The following is a 27,526-nucleotide window of genomic DNA, read 5'->3' on the forward strand; positions in this document are numbered from 1 at the left end:
GTTCAAAAATTAAAGCACAAGCTAAATCCATCATGCAGCTCCAAAACAGATTCATTTGATTCCGAGGGTTACATGATGTCAGCAGGACCGCCAGCAAACTGCAGATTTGTTAAACGTCAGCATTCAGTAGTCAGACAGTATGTTTTTGTTACTAAAGTTACAGACAGCATTTGCAAACAGGGGTCTCCAGGTCTGCAGGAAATCTGGTTTTAAGAGGTCTGTCATTTGAAAATGTTTGTAACTCACTGACTCTGACTGAATCACTGACATTTACTAAATGTTCACACCGTCTTTTAAAAACGACTCATTTTTCAATACACTGGTTTTACAGTTTTAAACGGGAAGCAGATGGGAGGAATGGGCTTCTAGTGACTGAAAGAACTGAATACTTCCACGGACTGGGAAAGAAAAAAGCAAAAAGAGACATCCTTAGCCAAAGTGGTAACAAAAAGTAGGCAAAGTGGCACTTTTCTGAAGCATATTAGCCACAAAACATACAGCATTCATTCATCTTATTCACTTATGATCACACACAAACAAACACACACACACACACACACAGACCTGGGCCAAATAAAGAAGCTCTTAAAGCCTGAGGAAGTCTGTGTTCGGTCTTTCAGGGGGACGATCCTTACGTCTGAATACAACCTTGAACTCAGGCCCCCCCCCCCTCTGGTTCCCCTCTCTCATTACTGGACCATTCTTCCTCCCGGCTCACTTTCTCCAGGGTCCTTCGATGTTTTCCTCCCCGTCCCTTTCAAGAGTTTTTTTCCAGTGGGGAAGTCCGGGCCTTCTCTCTCACAACGCTGACCGACTCCAAACGTCTTGTCTGCGAAGCTTCATTAGCATTCATTTGTTTGAATAGGTTCATTTCTCCTTCAGTCTCTCCCTCCCTCTGTCCTCTTTTTTCAGCTTGGGGGAAATGTGTATTAGCATAATAATATCCTTTACCTCACCTTGATTAAATGAATTGTTTGCATGTGTGTGTGTTTCTTACTGTGTGCCACTGTCTGCGTATCTGCATGTGTCAATCCGAGGATGGATGTAATTTTCATCAAATGAAAATATTCCTCTGTGGTTCAGATATCTAAAATTAATGCTAACAGAATTGTCTGTTGACATCAAGTGCTGGCAGTGAATTGCCTGCCCAGTAAGCAAACTCTTTGCCTGGTCAATGATGCCTGCCATACAATGAGAAAATGATGCTTTGAGAGTGGAATAGAGGCGCTGACGCAGGACTGAATAGATGTGCAGCCTGGACTGAGGTCCAGATCCATGAACGTATCAGATGCAAACTCATGCATACATCTGTGGAATACTCCAATCGAGTGATGAAAGCACCTATGCACGCAACACAGTCATCTCTAGTGGTTATGCCATACAACCACTGAACACACAGAAGCACACACACATGCACATTCAGCAGAGCCCTGTGAAGAAACCAGATACAAAATGTCCAGAGACTGAGAGGCAGGCAGGCCAAAATTAAAGCCATCAGTCGGTGAGCTCAGAACTAATGACAGGCTGCCATGCCAAGGAGGGGCGGAGAAGAGAGGGATGAAGGGATAAATAAGCAGGACAGAGAGTCTGCGAGGGGTTGATGTTGCTGCTTAGACCAGATAAGACCAAAGATACACCGCATCACTTAGCAAAATGAGAAAAGATTGGAGGATAGATGAGAGGCACAATTAGAAAGAATTTTAAAAAAAAAAGAGAAACAGAGAGTAGTCTAGTTTCCAAGTGGTCACTGGAACAGAGAAGCTCAGCTGGAGGCAGCAGCCCTAATAGCTGTCCAATACTCCTATAAAAGGAAGGAAACACACACACACACACACACACAGATGCACATACAGTACATCGAGCTGTAATAAGCCGCTGGCCTGAGCACAATGAGCTCAGGGTCTTTTTAGGAAAGTGGAGCAGCCTTGGAAGGTTTACTTTGCTTATTACACTACGATTAGTCCACAGACGCTGGCTTTGTTCAGCCACCGAGGGCCAAGGTATGCTCCACCTGATGAACGGCTACTCACAAATACATGCACGCACTCACACACACACAAACATATACATGCATCTGCATACATGCTTTCATGCACAGCCCATAATGAGGACAGAATCAGACAGTTGAAGATAAACACGCACTGCCCTGAATGACCCCTGCTCACTCACCCCCCCAACAACACAGACACACACATTCCACTGACTCATACACCACACACACACACACACACACACACACACACACACACACACTTGTAGCCAGAGTCTTTTCCAGCCCCTTGACCCGGGCCGACAGCACCCTGTGTTCTTGCCCCACAGTAAAGAGGTCCAGTGATAATGAAGCCAGAATGGAGTGTTCGGACAGAACTACAGCTGGAATGCTGCCAGAGTCCCATCACAGCGTGTGTGTGTGTGTGTGTGTGTGTGTGTGGTTAGAAAGAGGAGAACAATAAGTGTGTGTCTGTGCAGTCAGGCAGAGTGATGGATAAATACACCTTTAATAACAGACCAGTGAGTCAGTACAGACACAGGCCTGCAGCTGTTTGACTGGCTGAGGGGAGCAGAATAGATGAGTGTTGATCAGATCACAATCACAAAGATCAATAGACAAGAGTCCTGAATATTTAAGAATAGCATACTGTACAGCTGAGTGTTAAACAGAGGCACACTGCTGTCTGTCGTGCTTAAATTAAGTGTGTGTGAGCAGGTGGGCGGTGTCTTGAAAGTGAAAAGAAGCATTGTTTCTTCATACGTTTAATCCTGAAGCAGCATTGCCTTTTTTTTTTGGTCTCGTTTTATCCGAGACTATTCATTCCCCAACCTGTGTCAATAATATTGATCCGAGCACTTCTTCATTCTAGTCTGTGCCTGCTCACTTTATGAAGTGAGAAAAAAGGAAGGCAGCAAGTAAAGGAGTGAATCAGTATGAGAAGTCGAGAATTACACGATGTGGTTTGGAAAAGAATTAATAAAAAACAGAAAAGCAGGAGCCTTGAAAGAACTTGGTTTGGAAAATGCATGTGTGTGTGTGCAGTGAAGGTCTGGTACCTTCTCCCATAGTGCTGATACACAGGTCTCCAAATCCAATGACATCACCACCAAACATCTGATCACTTTGTCCAGCACACCCACACACACACACACACAAACACACAGTTTCAGCTGGCAATGTAAGCAGACACATTCACATTCATCTTCCTTAACAGCACGTGGGACACACACCTCCACGGACAACTTTCAAACTTGAAAGTGTTTGCAAAGTTGCAATTTGATATTCACCGCGGCCTCTTCATTACCCATTCATGAGACGCAGAAGTTCAGGCTTTAACACACAAATGCAAAAGATAGAAAATCCCCATCCGAATACAGACAGCCATGCAGATTAAATACTGTCATGATACTAAAGTATGAGTCTGTGCATGTACTAATATATGTTGGATCTAGGTACTCTGGTAAAACTACACAATGCAGTAGAATGAAAATATGAAAAAAATGCCGAATGAATAACTACTTGCCATGGTTCCATCTACGTATTATGGTGTGCATTATGAGGTGGTTTTAGTGTTTTTAGGAGCCGAGCTATTCATATAGCTTAATCATGTCGTGACAGCTGTATCAAGTGTCAACAGAAAAATCCTGAAGACTTCAATCTGGCTTTTTGTAAATAAGAAATGGCACTTTATCTGCTCTAGCACCAGCATGCCCCAGCCTTAAGTCTTTTGAGAATGGTTGGTTAGAAATGAAGTGAGTGGACACGGGTGCCTGTGTGCATTTGTGTAAGTGATTAAATGAAAAAAAGCAAGGACTAAGTGTTCCTGTCAGTGTTCATCAGGGTGGCACTGTGTCTTTATTTCCCAGGCTGTAATAGTCTGATTGTCCACTTGGTGGTGCTGGCACTCTGTGAGCAGGAGGAGCATCAGCAGGTAGCTGAGGTGGCCTCTGTCAGCTGAGTGCAGCCGCAGTGCGCTTCCTCAGAAACTAATGTGTTTTTCTGTCAGTGGACTGTGTGCATTTGGATATTAATACATCCTTTTTATTTAAAGGACAGCGATGTGCATTTTAAATACAGCACCTTAATACTGGGTCTTTATACTGCAGCACAGCTCGAGTCTGAAGGCGCGGCTCATCATTTCTTCGTATCTGACGGTGTTTATACATGTTTGCACATTTGCTGACTTGAAGAGGGGTGTGTGTGTGTGTGTGTGTGTGTGTGTGTGTGTGTGTTACAGTGTCTCACCTGAAGAATGTTCATGGCAGCATCACAGAAGCAATCACTGATGTATGTGGTTAGACAACGTCTGTCCCAGTCATCTGTGACATGACCTCCATAGCTGACCCCAGCAATGAGGTACTTCAGTGCATCCCAGGGAATCTCCTCATACTCATCCAGGTACAGACTCAGCAGACTCTCACTCACCTGGAGGGGGGGGAATCGAGACGATGATCTTAACAGACTGACTTCGAAATTAAAGATACAGACCAAGGGCAAGTAAAAAATTCTTTGCTGCATGAAGCAGACAGAGTGGACCATGCACAGGATTCAGTCTTATTCATGTGAACTAGACTGTCATTGTTCATTGCTCTCACTGGCCCTCACTCTGACAGGGGGAAAAAAAGACCTTTCTGACTGAGCTCAAGGATCTACATGTAAGAATTTTAGTTGAAAATCAATGAAAATTAGAAATAACAGTTTTGACGTTATTGCAAAGTATTGTGTTGCAGAAATATCCACTGTAGCTAGCATGCTAACCAGTACCGTGTTAGGCTACTTTAGATGCGCTGGTGACAGCTCTAGGTGAGCAAAGGGGGCAAAGTTTGATGCTGAACTCAATGTTTCATCTACACAAACAGCTGTTAATGTTGAGGTTGAGGTTGGTACTGTGCATTTCATTGTTTGTTGCAAAGGGGGTGGACAACTTTCTGGTGACCTCTAATTTGTTTGGAGTATGAATTTGACAGGTGGCCAATTCTTAGATATGGCAACTTTACGTCTATATTTGTGTTGTAGAGCACGTTACTAACAACGAATCAGCCATGAATAAATTCCACTCAACCTCATCATAGTCATCGCCACAGGTTTCGCCACCATCCTCGCTGCACTGATGGCAGTCCATCTGATGGCAGACATGCCAATAGCTGTCACTGTTTCCTTCAGTGTTAGATGAGGCCCTGACCTCAAAGTCAGAATCACTGAAGCCAATATAAAGTGTTCCAGCCCAGATGCAGAAATGTCTTCCTTTCCAGGAGGATGCTGAGGAAAAAAGAAATAAATCATCAGAAGATGTTCATTAACACTATGTGGGGAGGTTTGTTTTGGGAATGTTTTTCTGTATTTCATAGATGTTTACACACTGTATGTTCATATGGTGTTGTATCTTGGGCCTTAAGACTTATGATAATAGTTTGTGGACACGTGTGAAGAGCTGGGGCTTCTCCACCAGCTTGTCATACTCGGGCATCCAGGAGAGACAGCAGTGAGTGGTCTTAGTAAGGACAGCTCCTGGTGCTGAAATGGCATCTAATATGCACATACCCCACGAACAACAGGTGGAAAATACACACAGGAAACATGGGTAGCAAGAGAGAGGTACGACATGCAACAAAGGTAGCAAACGTGTCTGAACCACAGGGCCACCATGTCTGCCTATTTTCATGCATGTTTTTGAGTAACTGGAGGTGCTTTATGTTCAGTCAGCGCTGGCTACGACTGTATCCAAGCTTAACGAGCTGCCTAATGAATCAATTAAGTTCATAATGTGCAGTGTATTGTACAGAGAAGCGGTCTAAGCAGGGCTGCTGCACAGGTCATGGCTTGTTGCACCTGCATTGGCGTTAAACAGTGAGGAACTGGCCCTAGTGTGTGTCTTCAGCGGGACGATCAAACCCCAACTTTGTCAGTGTCGGCATGCATGTTTAATTAGATAAGTACAAAAACCATTTATTTTGAATCATAGCTCTGTTATTAAATTAGATTCCTTTACGGTAGCAGAAGTTGGTTGTGTGCCACTTGTACTCACGTCTTTATGGCTGTTGTATGCTGGTAAAGAAGAGTGAGGACAAGCAAGGATGAAAATGAATCAAAGGAAAGACAATAAAAATCGACTTCCTCAAACAAACAAATTGCTTGATGTATAACAGTGACATTTCCCTAGTTACAGAGAGGCGTGTCTGAAAAGCAACAAACCATAGAAACTGACAGTCAGGCCTCCACTGGTATAATAAATAGCTGCAAATCATGCTGATGAGCATGAGAGAGCAGGGGAACAGTGGGTCGATAAGCAGAGTGAAAGATTCATCTGAATAAACCAAATCAATCAAATATTCATCAAGTATTTTGTGCACTTTGTCAAGCACAAATGACACTTGAGCCTAAAAGAAACACTTGTGGGAGAAAGAAATAACACTGCTGAGCAACAGAACAAATCAGGGACAGGAGAGCAGTAAGACAGAGCAAAGACGGTGTCCTACGGTTCTTTATCATGCTCTTCACAATGGGGGCTTGTCCCTGGCCCACAGAGAGAGCATGGATGTGCTTGCTCATGCAGCAGGGCTCCTGTGGGGTCCACACCAGGAGACAGAACAAAGATCAGAGGAGTCCTGCAGGTGGATTCCTCCACAACCTGGGGAGAGGACAGAGAACGTGAGAATGGATGAGCCAAGACGGCGTAACTAACTTGACACCTAAACATAACCCTGTGATGGGATTTTTGAGTTTTCAAGCGATGACATTTGTTTCATTTCAAGCTGATACAGTTCTCAACTTAAACTCAACACCATTGTGTCATGGCTTCAGTCTCTGGTGGCCATTTTGGCTATCAGAGTTAATCAAAGAGGGGCTTCTGACGGCGGGTGGGAGGGAGGGCTCAGTCAGGCAGCCAGAAACAGACAGCGAGAGCGAGAGAGAGACAGCCACATGGACAGAGAAGAACGAGACAGAAGAGGCAACAGGGGCTGATGGGATAACAGCTGACACTCACAGCTTGAAGAGCAGCACAGAGCGGGAGGCTCCACAAAGCGAGCGCCGATGCTGTTAACAATAAAGGAGGTGACGAGGAGGAGAGCTCACGACGTCAAAATCTTCTGCAGCTCATTAAAGCTATTCTCCCAATGATCCAGAAGAGGAAGGGTGAGGCCACTCAATTCATGGGTGACAGAGGGAGCAATGAGGGGGGGCGGATGGATGGATATGGTGATGCAAAGCAAGAGGGGGCAGATGAGAAATGGCTGAGAAGAAACTAAGTGGAGAGAGCAAAGAATACATAATATAAGGAGGGTAGAGAGAAAGAGAAATTGGTAAGAAAGTAGGGTTTGTTGTATGTGTTCATTAATATTATGTAAGAGTGAAACTTTCCTCTAACTGGGTGAGTTAATACAAGTCATGAATCATGGTCCTACATCATTAACTTAGCTAGATAAACACTAGACTCTACTCTAAGCTGAAGGGAGAAGAAATCTTGGCAGCAGCAAAATCCTCCTGTGATCACATTAATATTGAGCTCGACTTTGTCAAATCTAATTCCCACTGATGGAATAAAGCAATGGAAGTGAGTGACACATATCCACAAACCCACACACTCTCCGGCTCTCCTGTCTCTTCAGGGGAGCAGCTGTGAATAGATCCTCAGTTGTCAGAGGGAGCAGAGAAGAAGACATGCATTCATCATCACCAGGGTATGATATATACACAGTGCAGGGGGCTGTTTTTTTAATCAAATACAGAAGGCATGCAGTTGTTCTCAATTGTCAGTGTCACACTTAAGCAAAACCTGAAAATTTTTCAGGACGCAGCAGGGAAACCATGATGAAGACGTCAACGCACACCAACTGCCTCTCTTATTGTTACCGGGGGGAAGAATAGTCTTGCTGCAGCAGCAAAAACAATAAAAACCTCCAACAACAGATACAAACCAGGTGGCAAAGCAAAGGTTCCTCGTTGTCCCAGCTCAACCTGAACAGCTCTATTACGCATCAAGTGATCCCAATAATGCATGCATCAGTTTATCAATGAGAAGACGAAACAAAAAACACATCAATCACACAACATAAGTATTATCCAGGGGATACTGGAAGCACAACGGTGTGTCTTTGGGGGCATTAGGTGTGGTCCAAGCCTTTGAAAATACAAGCTTTGTCCTGCTGGATTATCTCAAATCAAACAAGAAGAAAACCAGCTATTTTAGTGTGTGTTCTGTGTTTTCTTACGACTCCTCCTCGGAGGGGTTGTGGAGCTTGTGGACCTCAAACACACCAGACCTGCAGAGGATAAATACACACGCTCTGTTACCAGCAGTCAGCCGGTGATGACTTTGATCATGAAGGTGAGACTTCTCTATACAGCACAGTAGTTTAGAGAGTACTATAGATCCAAGGTGGAAGTGACAGAAGGGCGGAACTGAGAGAAAAAGGCACAATTACAACTCTGTCTGCTACTTCGACATCATGGATTCATCAATACCCAGTAGTTAGGCTGCTGACATGTCAGAGCCATGGTCGAGGCTATAGATTCTAACTTGCATAAACCTCAGTCAGATAAATTATCAGTGAGTCAGGCAGACTACACTAACATATTCAAATAAACAATCCCCATACCCCTGTACTCTCTCTCTGCTACAAGGAGATGGGGCGGAGGGTGGCCGGGTAACAAGGTGGATGGCATCCCCCCCTCACATCACCTACTGCCTACAACAACGCCAAAGAATCACCATGTCTTCTCAGACAGTGTGCCACTGAGTGCCAGCTTTTTTGGAATCAAGCTTGTCGAATGACGCGCCTTGCTTCCATATTTGATTCAGCCTACCATCGCTCCAAACACACACCGAATGTTCTGCACCTGTAAAGGTACATAGTTCTGTTTCCAAGATCAAAGGATACAAGTTCTGCCCCACATTTCTCCGGTTTTATCATTTCTGAAACATCTTAATTTCATGACTGCTTTTCTCTACAGAGCTCAGTCATAATTCATCAAAGGCACGATCCTTCGATACTGCATGAGTGTACACGAGGCTGCTGTTTGTATCAGTACAAATTACATTCTGAGCGATCTTAAGCATGAAGCTTTTTAAGCTTTCAAGTCCAGCAGCTTATAATATTGTATATTTGGTTGTGTTTTTTAGAAAAATTAAATAAAAAAAGACCAAATTTAAAGCTAAATAAACCGAACTGAAACAATACAAACCAACCTAAACAATATCAGTATTAAGCTTGATATTGTTACTGAACCCAGACATGTTGCTTTTACTGGGGCATGTAGTACAACATGCTCTGTACATGCAGGTGGATAACGACGACTGCCCAAGGATAATCATGGTGCTCTTTGTGGCTGCAAGTTCATGCTGGAAGTGCCAAAGCTTTTCCTGTAATTTTAAGAACAAGCTGACTTAGAACAAAGTCAGAGCTATTCTAAAAGTTTGATCCCAGCAGAGAGCTTAGGGGAGGTTGAGTGAGGGGAAAGAAAGAAAGGTAGGGAGGCAGAGAAAAGGAACAAAGGGGAAGCAGCTAATAGTTTGGAGGATCTAGGAATAAAAAATTTATAGGGTAAAATAAGGTTCCTTTAGTCCATCCGTCAGCATTGCTGCAGTGGAAATTAGTCTTGCTCTAGTCTACTCTCCACCTCCACAGTGCACTTCTACAATACCCAGTTGTGTTAAATAGTCATTCTCTTCTGAATCTTTGGTCTGTATTCTTTGGTTGTAGAGTTTGAGTCATTTTCATTTTGTGTCAATAGTTTCTCGCTGGATTTATGTGTTTAAAGTCTGTATAACAATTCACAAGTGAATTACTATTTTACTGGGAGTTTGGGAAATGTATCTATGATTAACAGAGTGTATTAAAAAAAAAAAAAAAAAAGCACAGGCTTCATTTGTCTGAAGATTTACATTTCATGTCTTACAAATTTATTATCAAATGTTTACTAATCCTCCCTCGGCTCTCCCCTTTCTCTTTGTCTCTGCCCTCAGCTTTTGAAACTATTTTTCTACTGACCTCAGCACTACCTTTCATCTTCATTCAGTCACCCTTCCTCCACCTCTTCTTCTCTCTCATCCCTCTTCCTTCCTCATGCCTCCTCCTGCTATGGCTCCTTGCCATCCCTCGCCCTCTGTCCTCCTTCACTTATTTGTCTTCTTTCGCCCCCTCCCGTACCTTATTTCCACTCCGTCAGCCCCCTTTCATCTTTCCCTGTCCTCCTACCCATAGACAAAAAAGATAATATATAGATAATTACAAACATTAAGAACAATTGCAATCCATATCACATGAAATCATCAGCATCATTATCAATTACCCATTCTCAATATAAATAAGCTTTATTAGATATATAATCCACAGAGCTCTATAGCGCCTACCAGTGGGGGGAAGTTGGAGCAGATTCTGTCCAGGGTGTCGTGGCCCTGCATTGACGTTTCCAGCCTGTTTTCTGACTCTGGAGGTGTGTGAGTCCTGAATGGAGGGCAGGTTGACACCAGTGATTTTCTCTGCAGTCCAAACTGTCCGTTCATGTCCTGTTCGGTGGCCATTTCAAAGCAGACAGTGATGGATGAACAGGGAACAGACTGGATGGTCGCAGTGTCGAACTGGATCAGCAGCTCCTCAGGCAGGTTGAACTTCCTGAGCTGCTTCAGGAAGTACATCTGCTGGGTCTTTTTGGTGATGGACTCTATGTTGGATGCCCACTTAAGGTCCGATAGAAGATCCCAGACACCTGAAGGTTTCCACAGCAGACACAATGTTGTTGAGTATAGTGATGGGGGGCATTGCTGGGGGGCTATTAAATCAGAAAAGACATGCTGTAAACACATCACTGACATATTATCACCCCATGGTTAACTGTTAGCAAAAAGCATTTATTTGGAGTCATGTTTGTGTTGACCAGGTGGATCTAAGTCCAATATCCACTCTTCCTCTAGCTCTGTTTTGGTCTCCACCATCTCTTGAGGGAAATGTCTGTCTTTGGGCACCCTGCATGGTCAATACTTACTCTCTGCCAAGTCCCTCTTTGGCAAGTATCACACCTTGTAAAGGCTTTTTGTCTTTCAGTTCTCGTTTGGGGGATTTTCGACCATTCATAGGCTTCTAGCTCTGTGAGATTCTTGGGCCGTCTTTCATGCACTGCTCTATTGAGGTCTATCCACAGATTTTCAATAATGTTTAGTCTGTGAGGGCCATGGCAAAACCTTCAGGTTGAGGTAGTCCATTGTGGACTTTGAGGTGTGTTTGAGTCATTATCCAGTCATAGAAACAATCCTCTTTTAATCTTCAGTTTTCTTCTTCTTCTTCTTCTTTTAAACAGACGGTGTGATGTTTGTTTCCAGAATTCTCTGGTATTTAATTGAACCCATTCTTCCCTCTACCATGTTGTGTTCCCAGTGCCAATGCCTGCAACACAAGCCCAAAGCATGATTGATCCACCCCACAGTCAACAGTTCCAGAGGTGTTCTTTTCATGAAATTCTGCACCCTTTTTCTCCAAACTCATGAACATTGCAGCCAAAATGTTCTATTTTAACTTCATCAGTCCACAGGACTTGTTTCCAAACTGCATCAGCCTTGTTTAGATGTTCCTCTGGAAAATTCTGATGCTGAATTTTGTGGTAAGGATGCAGGAAAGGTTTTCCTCTGATGACTCTTGCACAAAGGTCATATATGTGCAGATGTCGCTGTACATTGAACAGAGCACCATCACTGCACAGTCTACTAAATCTTCCTGAAGGTCTGTTGCAGTCATTCAGGGGTTTTAATTTGTCTTTCTAGCAACCCTATGAGCAGTTCTCCCAGAAAGTTTTCTTGGTCTTCCAGACCTCAGACTGACCTCCACCATTCCTGCTGACTGCCATTTCTTAATTACATTACAAACTGAGGAGACGGCTACCTGAAAACACTTTGCTATCTTCTTATAGCCTTTTCCAGCTTTGTGGGCATCAATTATTTTAATTTTCAGAGTGCTCGGCAGCTGCTGAGAGGAGCCCGTGACTGCTGATAGTTGGGACAAGTTTGAGGAGTCAGAGTATTTAGAAAGCTTTGAAATTTGCATCTCTTGGCCTTTCCTAACAATTACTGTGAACAAGCCATAGCCCTAACAAGCTAATTAAGGTCCGAGACCTTGGTAAAAGTTATCTCTTGGAGTGTCCAAACCTTTGCATTGCGTTCTTTCCTTCTTTTCCCCTCTAAAATCGTTCAAATCAAAAATAATCCACTAATCCTGCTTGAAATGTGGAAAAGAAAGTCGTTAACTTTATGCCTTTTGAGATCAGTCTGTGTTCCACTCCACTATATATCTATTCATAATAAGTATAGAAATTTTGACCAGCCCATGCCACTATATACTAGCAGCATATACTCTTGAGCATACTCAACAAACCAGAATGGCATTTAACCGACCAGCGATTACCAAAAAACTGACATTATACAAGAATAGAACTACCCAGATAGGTTGTCCATATATAGGTTTTTAAAGAATTGGATCATATCCTGCTCTGTCTCTTTTCTCATTTCATCTAACTTTTCCCTCAGGTCATCCACGAACTTGACATTCTTTATCAACTCTTCCACCTCTCCTCCTGCAATTCCCTCTCCTGCTTCTATTTTCACTCTTTTTCAACCAATTCTTGCAGCTTTGACTTCATTCAATCTGTCAGCCTTGTCTCTCTCTCTGCCCTCTTCTTGTCCTCTCTGTAACTTTTTCTAGACTCCTCCTTTCCCTTGCTTGTCATCCGCCCTCGATCCGCCTGTCCTCACGCCTGACTTCTCAGGTTGCAATTTGTCTTGACCATGGTGTGTTTGTTGTTTTCCAGCTGCTCTGATAGCTCAGTGTGAGCCAGTCGCATAAACATATTGGCTACATAAAAGACTGAAAATATCAAACTGCAAGCTCTGAACTAAGCTGTATAAATGTCACGTTTTAAGCATAGGCGCAGCGGTAACACAATAAATAATTTAAAAAATAGTATTTACTTCTGTATTTGCTTTAGTTTGAGTACCAAAAGAGTCAAGTTTATTGGGTTTACCAAAAAGAGCTGAGGGGTCGGTGCTAATTTTCATAATGAAATGAGTTAGAGTTACTACTGCTCTTACCCTGATGGATGGGAATGTGGATGAACAAAGAAACACAGAGGGTTATTGATTATTGGCAAGTCAGAAGGAACAGACGGCTGGGCTATTAGACAAATACATCACTGCGAGACGCTGCAGTCGCAATCTGTAACTGCCACAACTCAATTGTCCCTAAATGTCACGCTGTGGCTACACTGTGAACTGGCAGCTGAATGAAGTGAGAGCAATGAAGCAGAGCAAAGACCTCGAGACAGAGAGAGAGAGAAAGAAAGGTCAGAAAGGCGAACTAGGAAGAAACTCTCTGAATGGCACGCACTGGGACGAAATTGGCCAGAGAACAGAGAGGAGAGAGAGGATCTGAGGAGATGAAGGACGTTCTGAAAAGACGCAGGATGGGAACAGCGATGACCTAAAGATCGGGATGGAAAGGTAGCGAGGTGACTTCTCATGCTCCTTTGTGCGGCCCTCTCACTCTCCTTCTTTAATAGTACATAAATCTCAGAGGACACACTCTGTATTTCTAAGAGCACACAGCAGTCACTTTGTTGACAAAAGGCAACACAGACTGCACAAATCATTTCTCCTTCCAAAGTGAAATGAACAAAATGAACAGCTTTTTCCTGTTTACTTGTTAGTAAGCAGTAATCTGTGATGCATATTGGCAATCCGCCTCAAGCAAACTAATGACACACATGGTGCTGAGTGTTTGACAATTTGTTTTATTGTTCTGGTATCTATAGCTTTTGTAGTTGTGGAGGCATCTACTCGGTAAAAAAAACTGCTATCATTTGGGCATTTTTGGATATCGACAGTGGAAAATAATTGGAAATGACGCACTTTCATTTGTTATACACGTGGTGAAATCTTCATACCAACTATTTCACAACTGGGAATTTCAAAATGAGCTAATTTGATTCAATGAGGCATTTTTATTTTGATTGAGCTCCTGTTCAGACTGTCACTGAAATGAACTGCCAGTGCCGCCACAGACGAGAGGAGAGGACACAGACATGCCACACACACACACACACACACACACACACACACACACACACACACACACACACACACACACACACACACGTGAAAAGAGTTAAGTTTAGAAAGAGATGAGAGCGAAAAGGAAAACAGAAGTCGCAGGAGTTGTGGAAAACAGGAAGGATATATTAGCTCTTGTAAACTTTCTTTGTAGCTTTGCCTGGCTTTCCACTACTGACGGCTTATCTGATATCCAGTCAAAGTAAATCCCTTCAACTATCAAGAGCCTTCCTAAAATATGACCATAATGCACTTCACTGCAATGCCTCAGCTGATAACAGTTCAAGACAATCTGTTTTCCATTAGAAATGTCTGTACGTGGGCTCATGTTCTCATGTTTTCAATATACTGATTACCTTCCTCGACCTGCTAATGTCTGAGGCTAAACTGCCTTAAAGAGGGAAAAGTGTAGTGAAGGAACGAATTGAAGCAGTGGCAGTTTCTGCTCCCGGCACAAAGCATTCTGCACAAACCCTCAGCTAGCTCCAAGCCTTCGCTTTGCTGCTGCTCACTTGCTCACACTGGGAAAAAATACCTGCTCTGGGTAGCTAAATAAGAAATGGTGGAAAGGCCCTTCAGTGGCATCATCCAAGGCAAAGCAGAATTTAGAAGAAATTCATATGAAGTCAATGGAAACGTGCAGCCAGAGGCAAACAGACACAGAAATGGACAAATTGAGTTGTGCATGTCAACATGCTGGGTCTGACTACAATGTGACACAAAGATGGGGCTCCTGACGGACGGGTAGGCAAACACTGTCCTCAAGAAAAGGAAATGGATTCTGCCAAAATATCAAGTAGGCCTGATAATAACTTCAACTTTGTGTGTACATCCCACACACACTTCATCAGTGTGTGCTCATCTACACTGTCAACCAGTGAACATCAAGAGCAACAATGGGAGGACAAATTTCCCTTTGCATTACATTTTAATGCAGGATTATGGGATGGAGTGATAAGAAGAGGGAGAGCTGACGCTCTGACTTTCAAAAAGCTGCTTCCACCCCACACTGCTCACATACACCAGTGTCCCTATTACAGCTGTGGAAGCCTTCTGTTAATATATTCATCCTTTGGTCTGACAGTCCTAAATAATCTCCTGTTGAAAGGTTGTCACCCAGCAGTCCTCACCTGTGCTACTGTCCTGCCAAATTTTTTTATCCAGTTAGATTGTACTGTATTCACTATGCAGGAAAATTTAGCATTTTCTATGTCAACGATTTTGCTTCACAAATGTCATTTTTGCAGCAGTAAATACAAATCGATAGTAATGTGTAGACTGGCTAATTAGCTGACTTACTGCTTTCATCTTATTCTTGATGCACTTCAGAGTTTGGCCTTAAAGGTCCACGATCAGCCGCCAGCTTGGAGAAAGCCACATAACAATGTTTGTGCATAACACTTAAAAACACAAAGGCAATAAATGAAAAACAGCCAAGCCAAGTGCAGCACGACACACAGTCATTTAACACAGGCAGGCTTTTACCAAAAAGACGTTTAAATGAAAGCGATAATAAAAGCTTTAAATGTTTTGTTCGCCGCCTCTCCTCGGTTCACCTCTGCTTCTTGTCACACAGAGGGCCAGAACATTAGAGCGCATTTCAAGGACTCTGATGCCTCCAGTTATGAATCTGCACCTGCTTGACATCATCTCCATCAGTATTATTATTAACAGCAAATGCAGGAAGGCCAAGGTCAGTCAGAGCAGAGCGACGAATGCTCCGTTTGCTTATTTTCAAAGTATCTTTCACTTGAAATTTACCTCATATGCAAGAAATTCCAAGGGCACACAGACCAGGGAACAGTGGAAATATTTTCTCTTTCTAGAACTTTCTTTTATAACTATCAGTTTGATTAATTTCCTAATCCGAGTTGCTCTTGTAAGGAGCGAAATGTTTCCTTGTTTTGTGACCTTCCTTGTAATCTCCCCAATCACCCTAGTGCTTTGTGTTTTATGTGTTTTTATCCGTTTTTCTTTCAACGCCTCTACCGTTACGGGACCGTGATTATCAAGATGAAAATTTAGTTCAGTGAGTCAGAGGGGACACATTTCACCTGTGCGCTAGCAAACTTCATTATACTTTGCAGCACTTGAGAAAATTATATTTTTCCATAAATCACATCTCTTCTTTTGTAATCAGCATCTAATTAAAAAATGAACTTAAGGTGATATTGGGAATGTGTGACTTTGAATCTCACCGCCTTTACAGTGAATATTCAGCTGCTGTAATCCTTTTTTGAAAAGCCAAAAATATAAATATATATCCAAAGAAAAATAAGCTGTGGTTCCAATTCACAGGCAAGCAGCATTTTAAAGATTCGACAGCATTAGGTGTCAAACACAAGACAAATGTGTCAGTTGTATGGGAGGTGTGAGAGCGCTGTAGCACTGAGGGTAAGTGGAGGGCTGCTCTTAAAAAACTGCTGTGGCACTTTTTTTATTCGTTGTTTGTCTTTCAGAGCGGGACAGATCAGTTTTTTGAACTAAACTGACACTTTGATAGATCCAAGACATGCAGCTCCACTTTTTATTTTGCAGCCAATACAACAGCACCAATTCTCCAAAGCTCAACTCTGACCTGCAACTCCTGAACCTTCTCATCTGTCGGCAAACTGCGTGGGTGGAGAGGAGTTCGAGGAACGTGATCCTAATTTCAGGCTGACGTATTAGCTTCTAGTTCCAAAGAGATAATGGCCTCAATTCAACAATTTGGCCACACTATGCAAATGAAGATGACAAAAAATAAACCCCGGGCTGAAAATACTACCAATAATCCCACCTTTCCCCTCCTGTTCCTCTCCATGAATGGTGTGACTGTACACATTTTGTACTTGTCAGGTTTTACGCTGCTCATTTTTAGGGCACTTTAGTTCACAGCTTTCTGTGTGTTTCTTTGCCACACTCCCAATCTCCTCTCTGTCAGGCCCAAATGGCTCTGTCTCCCTGCATCTCTCCTTTCAATTTCCTTCCCCTATTCATCCCTTCATCCTGCTGCTGTCTCCCTCCCAGCTGGCTCTTGGCCTCCGCCCAGGTGGGCTCTTTGCCCTGAAGGATCATGATGGCCTGCATCACTGTCTGCACCAGTGCTGGGGGGCAGCCATGGGACTTGATCTTTGTCATGCTCGTTTTATTCAAGAGACTCCATAGTAAATGAGAAAGGACAGAAAATAGGTGAATGGATTACAACAGGGTATAATTCCTTATGAGTCATTCTGAACTTTTCTCAGGTAAAAATGCACTTGAATGCACATATTTGGATGGCAGGACTAAGAGTCTACAGCTGCGGCTTTGTGAGTCTGTACTTTGGCACAGCGGTGCTTTGAGCTAAATGCTAACACGCTAATATGCTCACAATAACAATGCGAACATGGTGATGTCAGTTGAGCGTGTCAGTATGCTAACATCTGCTAATTAGTAGGGCTGCAACTGAGGATTGTTTTCATTTTCAATGAACTGATTAGTTGTTTGGTCTATAAAATGTCAGAGAGTAGTGGAAAATGTAGATCAGTGTTTCCAAAAACCCAAAGATATTCAGTTTACTGTCACAAAGGAGTTAAGAAAGCAGAAAATATCCATATTTAAGAAGCTGGAACTGGAGAATTTGGACTTTTATGTTTTTTAAGATACTCAAACAGATTCACGGACTATCAAAATTCCTGGTCATTAAAATTCACAATTAACGACTAAGTGATTAATCACTGAAGTCCTACTAATTAGAACTAATTACAAAGAGGCTGACTATATTATCATTAGCTTTGCAAGTATTTGGTCTAAACCAAGTTATGGGAACTCCATAGTTTATCCTGTCCATGTCCATGTATCCATCCAGTAGTTATTCAGACAGTTCAGTCAAAACCACAGCCATCAGCCTCACTGTGGTGCGAGAGAAGAAATGAGACGATCACCACAACCATTAGCATACCTCATCCGGGACCCACATCCGGGTTTTTGTGCCAATGCTGTATCTCTGTATAGCCTTGTCAGACTATGTATTAAGCACAGTCTTAAGTGTCTGTAACTCTTTCTTTTGCCACAAAGGTCAACAGCTACCATGTTATGGTACTATCCAAGGCTTACCCTGTGCTGCTTGTCAGCTTCTATCTTCTGCTGCACTATGACGAACAGGGTTTTGTCACAATGGAACCGGCCACCTGCTTCTTGGCCTCCATCTTCTCCTGTGTGTCACTGAGCTTGAAAAGGCTGTTACGCAGCCTGCTCACCTGTTCCCCCAATTCAACACGTTCCTCCGCCAACAGCCTGGATGGACACACACACGCACACAAAAGCAGATGAGTGACATAGCGATTGAAGAGAGACAGGTGTTTAGTGAATTGAATGGAACCATTTATCCACAGAGGAAGATTAGCAGAAGTCAGACAGGTGGCGATTGTGAAGTGGCAGAGGAGAGAACTCAAACTGCAAAAGGCCAAAGAAAAGAAATTTTCTGTGAATTGTCTGCATTCTTTCTCCTTCAGAGTTGACAAAAGGTCATCCTGATTATCTGCAAACGATGAATACACATGCACACGACAATTGGCCGGGTAAGTTAAGTTCAGCCGAGTTCCAGTCTGATATATCTAACACCCAAAGAGCGTCACAGAACAAGATAATGTTGAGGGTGGGGGACTGAAAAGACCCAGGGCCCCTTTTTCCCGAAAGCATGAAGGCTAATTTGATCATGATAGTCTTTCTGTGTATCCTCTAATAGTTGCAAGTTGTTTCCCAAAAGCGGAGTAACTTAAAATGCTCTGCAGCTAAAAGCATCTTTAGGGATACAATAGCTTTGGATTTTTTTTTTCAACTGTCTTAATACAAAACTCACATGCCCCTACGTACACTGAAAACTATTTCTTGCCTGGCCTGCTCGGAGTCTTCCCAGAGAAGAACTCTGATGGTCTGCTCTTCCCAACGCTGCCACGTGTTACGACGTCTGCTGAATTAGAGAGAATTTAGTTACAACACGACAGTAAACAGCAGTCTCACTCTTTAAATATGAGGCCTTTGTTGTATGATGACATGCCTCAGCTATTTTCCCTGGAGGTAAACATTATAGCTTATAATGGTGTAATCATTTCTTCTGATGGTGCCGAAGGCAGTCTTTACTTCAGGTGAGGCAGCCCTTCTGCCCTGTAATACACCGTGGGAAACACTGTGACTAGCTAACAGTTAAATTAGCCTAGTCACATCTAAATCATTTCATTATTCTTCCCAGCACCATGAACAGGACTCTTCAATGCTGCTAGGAAACTTACTCTCTACAGCAACTAGTTAATAGTGTGGTAAATCAGGTGGTCACTTGGGAGACAATAACAAATGCACAGTCCATCCTTAGTCAATGAACATTTGTACAAATTAACTCTTTGCACAGAGCAATAAACCATTAAGAATACAATAAAAACAGAAAGCTCCTGCTCTCTGACATTACAAGACAGCCGAAGTTAAATCAAGCATTGCTGAAAAGAGCTACGAACCCTCATTTGGAATGAGGTCTGGTCCAGAGGCTTGCAAATGCAATTAAAGTCGGGTCATGTTTAATGGGCACAAAAATGAAAGTCTCCTGATGTGGAAAGCTGAAAAAAAGCCCAAAGTTCCTGCTTGGCCATGTTCAGGTTACTGCCTCCATTCCAGACAGCAATCCTCTCTCCTCTCTCTCTCTCCCCCTCCCATTCAAAGGCTGCTGCACTCAACAGGTTGGCTCGCCTCGAGACTCTGATGGGCCAGATGCATTTCATAGGGCTCTTAAAGGCCTCATCGTGTCAGAGTGAGGATGAAGAGACTGCAGTCATACTGAGGCAGGAAACACCTGAAACAGCTAAGACCTTAGGAGAGCAGCAGGTCATCTTTGGGCCACTCACAGAACCAGTCTGGTGCAGCTGTCCAGCACTGGGTACTTCCCAAATGGGGATAACGATGCCCATTATAGCCCCACAAGCACAGAGTCTGTCAAGTGGCACAGGTAAGGACGAGGCCAGTGTCTTACTCAAGAATATTTTCAGAAGTACAACAGTCTGCCCTGCAGTTGGTTAGATGTCACATATGGGTAAGAACGTTGGCTCGCCTTGAGCAGCACGACCCAATTGAAAAGCACCACCTGAAATTATGGTAAAGTGGAGTATACTCGAGACCTACAGTGTGAGTCAGTGAGTTTAGCCGGTTAATTGGTGTAGCAGGGCTCCCTGAGCTCTGGCAATGTGATATGGATCCTGCTAGCAGCTAGCGGTCAGAGGGCCAGGACGCCTCGTCACACAGAGAATGGTGATTAGCTCTGGGTAATGGTGCCTGCCGGCCCAATTAGCAGCATTATGTGTGACCACTACCCTGTGCCACTAATTACAACCAGGCCGTGAGTGTGAGTGAGTGAATCAGAAAAAGACAGAGGGAAAGAGGTGTTAGAAGGCAAGCGTGCGTGCATGCGTGTGTGTATGCATGTGTGTGACACCAGGAAAGAGAGAGTATGAAGAATGAAAAACGTGTGTGCATGTGTGCTACGTCTGTGCGTGTGCATAGGCAGCTGACCCCTCTCTGCCACAGCATCCACCCTGTCATTTCCAATTACAGCGAGCCTCAGGTCTTTGCTGCAGCATCACCCAGCTTACTAGACCTCATTTGCTCGACACCGAGCGTCAATCAGCCATTAACACACTGATTCATGGTGGGACACGACCCACTGTCCTCAATGTAATATTGAGGAGCTGCTAAGAGGAACTGTAGGACATAATTACATATATCTGAGGGATGTAAGACCACTAGTGTATTTCAATTGTATCTTCTTTTTTTACATCATTAAAAGGGCATTATTATTACAGTGGACCCAATGAACACACACAAGAGCAAAACCACCAACATTAAAGAACAGCATTCTAGATACAAAAACGCTGAAGATGAAATGCTTTGCATGGTGATGTGATGTGAGGTGGCACATGTCACTCAACCACCTTACAACCAAAACCTCCAGAGAGGCATTTGAGAGTGTGCGTTCGAGGGCTGCATTATTTGTGTGCGTTTTTGTATTCATTTCCTTATTAAGGGGTGCGGGTTTAACATATATATTCAAAATCTAGTCACATTTCCCTGTTTTTGATATTCTGTTGTGAGGTTGGTCCAACATGTTACAGGAAGAATGTAATTCCAGTACTCCCCTCATTTGTGTATTCCAATTCCCCCACAGCATCCCACCACCCCTTCGCCCCCCACCCTTCCTCACCAGAAGTGGAAAATTGCTCGTGGCTGTATGTATCCCTTACGCATATTAACAAACTCTCCCTGTTGAAGGAGCAATAATGAAACAAAGCAACAAGCAAGACATAATAAAACAAACAAAAAGAATGATAAAAAAAAGAAAGGAGGGATAAAAGGAAAAAGAAGATAAAGGTTTAGTTTGGTGGTATGACTTTAAATGAGCATTTTATGAAGGGATGTCATGTCCCAAAGAATGGCAACAATCTAATGTGCTTGATTAGATTTCCACTGGAGTAGAAGACATGCTAATAACCATGTGAAAGCTAAAATGCTTAACTGCTCAGAGGTAGATTAAGTGCAGTCCTGAGGCCCCGTAATACTGCAATAAAAAGGGCTGTTTCTAAATTCAATCTTTAACATTTTAGAAATGATATCAAACTAGTCCTGCCAAAACGGGTACAACTTCAAGCATTAACAGAACATGTGACTAAAGTGGCATGGAGATGTATGACATCTGTCACACCTGTCATGTACTTCTAGAAACCATTTCAGACAACCTTTAGAATAATGAACCCTGTGCAGGACTTTGAACTGTATGAGTCCAAGTCGGACACAGAAAAGCGTGCTTGCTTTGACTCAATGTTCATGATATTAACTGGGAGTACACAACAGAAGCCACTCTGTGTCATTTGTAGTAAAAGGATCAAACTCAATTTCTAGATCAAGTGTGTGTTCAAGTAGTTCTGGAGATGGACGGCACATGAATCTTTATTTAATGCCTTTTACTCAAATAAGTGAGATAATGAGTAGGAAATTATTTGTCGCCGCAAGTATGCTTTCAGAGTATCGCAGGGAAGAGAGCATGAAGTGGAACTAGGTTGATTAGTAGCTGTGAAATTGTCTATGGATGTTAACACGAACTCTGTAAATGTACTGTCAGCTAAGAGAAGCTGAACCTCTGGAGTGATGTGTAATGTGGGCGGACCTGGAGTTGGATATCTATACAGTGAGGTGGATGTTTGGAGATGACAATTGTGTGATATTCAGCTGAGGTTAGAAATGAGAGCGCTATCAATAAAAAAGTACTCACAATAGGAGCATGACTGGTGCAACCCAGAGAGGAAGTTTGTGGGTTATAAAATCTCTATGAGTGACACGTGTTTTTAACCATGAATTCTGAGGCTACTTTGGACATGGAGGATTGAGTGGAAGGGTCTGATCGATCTAGTGTCGGATCAACAGTTTAAATCCCCACCAAAAATCGGTCGTTTAAATTCCATGCATATATATTCACTGCATTTTGCAGTAATGTGCCTACAGTTATCAGGTACCTGCAGTTTTTATCTGCAATAACCTTAGCAGAACAAAATTGGACCCATTTATTAATCAGTATAACTACCCCTTTGGCTTTAGAATAGAAATTGGCATGAAAAATGTTTCCTGCCCATGGGCATAAGAGTCTAGAATGGTCTTTATTACGTAAATGGGTTTCCTATAAAAATGGTACGTGAGTATTAAAGGCGTCTCAGGTGAGTGAAGTGCTTTTGACAGGATTACCCATACCTTTAATATTCCAGCTAAAAATCGAATGGAGGAATCAGGGCACGTGTTTCTGGAGTTATTTGAAGAGCAGAGTGAATGAAGAAACCAAGAGAGAAGAGGAAAATAAGCGAGACAAAACAAATAAACAAACCCTCCCCCAAATACACATCTCAACGCCCAAACGATGGAAACAGTTGTGTTAGCGCCAATGGGACCTGTTTCCATACAGGTGGTGCCTATAACTATGTAGCTAAATTAACCAATAGGGTAACAGATCCCTGCAGAATCATGTGTTAAATATTTTGGAAAGCCTGGTGTAATTGAAATATGATGGAACTTCCATTAGTGAAGAGAACAATAAAGGGCAATCAAGCTAGACTGGGTACATTCACAACCGAATGTTAAATGGGGAAGACGGGCATCATGTCAGTTCTATGGGATGTGCTCTCAGTTTACCTTAGTAGAGCAGAAATACTGCTCTTTTATGCTAAACTCAATCTATTTGAAAAGGAACAAAGTGACTCATATTAGGCCAAATATATTGTCCAATAATGTGTGCATGTACTTTAAGATGATGTTATAGCTCACTGGAGTCTGGAGTCTATATTCCAATACCTGAATTATTAACAGGTACCATCTCAGTCCCCATCTGCTTGCGTGTTGATAAATGCCTCGGCCTCGCCCACTGTCTTGAAGTCTTTTTCCTCGCTGCTGTGTGTGACTCGTGGACAGGCTGGATGTAGCAGGCCACATGGATCCATGTGACTTCGTTGATATGCTGTTGGATAGCTCCGTTTTGATGGCTTGTACTGCGTTCCTGACAGATGATGGACCGTCTCCCAAAGCAGCTTTCAACTCGGCTTTAAAGTGCAGAATGAGAGGAGAAGTTCACGTTTGTGGATGCCGTCTGCTGCGTTTTCTGGCGGCGTTGAGGATGCTTCTCAGTTCGGTGAGTCACTATGAGGCGAGGCCAGAGCATGTTGAGCAGGCTGCAGCTGTGTTTGGTTTGGGGGCATTTCGACAAGCGGTGTATCCATTAAATGGATAAAAAAAATCATCACAAGTCCACTGTGGCAGAAAGTTGCAGATGAAAAAGTGCTAAAAAAAGATACGGTTTCATTCTGCAGGAGCTCCCGCAGCTTGCCACTGAACGCTACGCTGGAGGTCCACACGGAGACTTTTTAACCGATATTAAAGTGCCCCGCAATGTGTCTGAAATATACAATACCTGCATGTAATCCCTTGTTGTTCAGACAACTATTCAAATAGGGCTCCTGGAGGGAAGCTCAAGAGTGCCATTAAGTGCTGAGGCTCTTCAGCTTAGAAGTACTGCAGTGTGATTCATACTGTGTTCCTTTTCATAAACCTGTGTGTCGACGGCTGGGAAGTTGGTGTACGTGCACAGTGAGTACCTAGCCAAACACATTAGCAGATGAAATTTTCTGCTCTAATTATGGTTGTTCAAGCACGGCTATTCATCTGTGTTAATGTACTCATGGAGGACTGCAGGTCAGAACAGTGTGAAACAAGAGAGAAGAGGATTCTCAGAGAGAGAAGATAAGAGAAAAAAGTGGAGGCAGGGAAATGAGTAACAGTCAGTGAGGTTTTTTTTAAGTGCTCATAAACGATGTTCATATTTACTGATTTCATATTTTCATTTTATAGATACTGCTGGATGGAATTAAGGGTGCATTTGATGAAGTTTGGAAGATTTTGTAAAAATGCTGCTGCATTATGAGCTTTACAAGATTTTTAATACTTGTTCGATGCAATGTGATTTTCATCTTTTATGCATTTTAGCCAATAAAAGCAGAGCATCACAGTTGGACTATCACACATAACTGGGGGGCATGCGATGTGCACTCAGTGGCAACGGGCCTGTTGCTGGCTGATGTGGGTCACAGAGTGTTGTGGGAAACAGTGTCAGAACGTACCTGAAGGGCTCTCCCACCGGGCTCACACTGAGAGCCACATGCAGCTTGTTTCTGACTCGCTGAACAAGGAATCAGGAGTCTGCATTGTCTCTCCTGGCCGACTGACAGAGCATGGCATGCCTAACAACAATAGAAACATGTCAGAGAAGTTAGGACTGATACATTTTCTGTCTCTTTAGTCAGCCATTAAGTGAAACTGCTAACTGCTGACGGACCCAACAGTAGAAAGACGCAGCGTCTGTTGTGTTTGAAACTAAGCTGGAAAACATTCTGGCCTGTGATATGTGGCTCACTGTGGCATGATGAGTCACACCTGTTGTCTCATTTTTTTAGCAATTAGCACTGCTCACTGCTTTTAATTGAAGGCCTTCTGCAAAAACAGTGTTGTTCAGAGGCCTCACATGAAATGGATGAGTTCTTTAAATTTGTGCATCACGATGTAACTGCGTTTTGTCGAGTGGAGGCTAAACTGCTGACTGCCTCTACAGCATTTCATGGAATGAAATCTTTCTTGTTCATAGTTCAGAGTTGCTATCCAAAAACCTTGAGCGTGGTTTAGTTTATTACACAGTCTATTATTGCACTATGGCAGATCCTGTAGAATCCATGTGACTTAAGACATGCTTTTATTGTAAATCTGGTTGTCCTGTTGCTAAACATGATCTTACAGTTAAATAAAGGCTGGATTTTAGTCACTTTACAGAAATCCAACTTTGTGTTACTTTGCTATTCCACGAAAAAATGAAACATTTTGAATATCTGCATGTTTAAATAAGAACAAAGACAAAAGCGGCTCTTGATGTCTAAAGGCAAGGACAGAAAAACCCCCTCCTGTAATGTAGCCGACTAAAGAGGATGAAAGGAACTAACTGTACAAAGGCAGAGGTGATTCATCAAAATGGTAATTAAGGTCATTAAGTCATGAGCCAAACTTCTTTATTCTGTTTTTCACCAAATAATTGAGGAAGTTATTAACTACAAATTGCGCCCATTGTCTATAGAGCATGTCTTTCATGGATCTTTCAGATTGGAGATAAAAAATTCTATTTGTGGAGCCAGCTGGGGAAAATCTGAGCAAGACTGTCTCCTGCACGGTGCTCAGCCGCTAATCATCAGGTGGGTGGAGTCCTCTTTGACTGACGGATCGCAGTGTGTCAGAGTAAACGCTGCAGTGTCCTCCCCTATGATTACTGACACGAGGGCCCCGCGAGTCTCTCTAGGTCTATTGACTCTTCATACAACTCATCCGATGTTTTCCTTGTTCAATTCACTGATGACACACTGGTTGTTGGTTTGAACGCTGAAGTGGGAACAAAGCGTCACAGATGTGTGGATGAGTTTGTTAATTGGTGTCATGCTAGTATCAAACACTCTCTATGGTGAATGCAAGCTCTAACCATCAGGATGGACGTACAGGGTACCACCTTTGTGGACTTCCTGTGCCCGGAGACCCTTCATACCTTCAGGTGTAACTGCCAAACAAATCCTGGTGATACGAGCTTGCATTTTGTTGTATTCATTGTAAATCTTGATTGATGGTGATGTCGCTGTGGAGCACTTTGTTATGAAATATCTATCTTTAATTAAGTCTTTTCTGTTGTAGTTGAATCTGTCTGTCAGTTGCCACCGACACAAAGGAGAAGAAAAAAAAAAAAAAACAACCCTAACTGCTCTGTGGCAGTTGTCACCTCCAATAACAGAAGAGTACTTCTCCGCTGTGAAGAGTTTGGAAGTGCAGCCACACGCTGCTCTACAGCAGGAGTGTGCTCAGTCAACCTTTCCTGGATAAATGCAAGTTGAAGGAAAACAGAAAGCTTGATTATCTCAAAGAGATTAATAAATAAGAATTACCTCTGCCTTCACATTCAAAATGTCACTTTGTTGATGCTGGAGTCTTGAACAAAGATGCAGTTAGAAGGGAGCTACTTTTAGCAGGGGACCAAATATGAGATGACAGCAAATAAGTGTGACAAATGGCGTCCGTGTAAAGTGTTCCATTTAGTGGAGATCAGCAACATAAGGGCGGCAGTCTGAGACAATTAATATTTAATGTTCAGACAGTCACGGCAATATAATTCACTGCAATTGTGCGCAAATGAACTTCTCTTACACAATCTGAGGCACAACAATCTCTCTGCCTCTGCTGTATTGATGATTCCACCTCTCTTTTGAGAGAACTATTGCAGTCGAGTATGTAGTGAAGCTGCAGCAGCATGAGGAATGTGCGAGTGGAGCCATGGTCTGTAGCAGAGGACTGATGGAAGCTATATGAGGCCATGGTTTGATCTTATCTTGTTTCATTTCCGTCTTTGGTTCCAATTTTCCTTGTTTTAATTTCTTAAAGGTTAGGGTGATTTCCTCAGCAGGGGGCATCAGATATAACCATGTTCTTTCTCAAACACCAGTGAATGTGCAACACTGATGTAGTACCAGTGTGCGTGTGCGCGTGAGATCTCACCTTGTCTGAACTCCTGCTTGCCGTGCTGCTTGGGGACCTCTACCTGGAACACCTGCTACTAAGGCGGCCATCTTCGACAGGCTCCGACTGAGGAGAGGACGCATGCAAACACATGGGTATGTACAAACTGACACGTATTGAAATTGAAGAGATGGACGGAAAACCAAACAGTGACACATGCACACGGACTCTGCCCAGGGACAGTTTCCAAGAGATTTGCCAAGTGCCGTTCTGCCTTTCATGCTGCGATTGAAGAACGAATACTTAAAGAGAACAAAATACTACTGCAACTTCTTCACGGCCCTTGTGCATGGACGACATAATAAACA

The 27,526-nt window shown here is 43.0% G+C and overlaps 1 protein-coding gene across 1 annotated transcript in view; it reads right to left on the bottom strand.

The window, feature by feature from the left end:
- The window catches only part of dnah2 (dynein, axonemal, heavy chain 2), a 62,444-nt gene extending 58,121 nt beyond the window's left edge, over positions 1–4,323 (bottom strand). Inside the window, exon 1 of the mRNA XM_076724643.1 lies at positions 4,238–4,323. The gene's annotated coding sequence lies outside the window, so the exon portion shown is untranslated. The remainder of the gene's footprint in view (positions 1–4,237) is intronic.
- Between the last annotated feature and the right edge of the window lie 23,203 nt (positions 4,324–27,526).

The sequence above is a fragment of the Chaetodon auriga genome, chromosome 24 (genome assembly GCF_051107435.1).
Source record: "Chaetodon auriga isolate fChaAug3 chromosome 24, fChaAug3.hap1, whole genome shotgun sequence".
Classification (NCBI taxonomy): Eukaryota; Metazoa; Chordata; class Actinopteri; order Chaetodontiformes; family Chaetodontidae; genus Chaetodon; species Chaetodon auriga.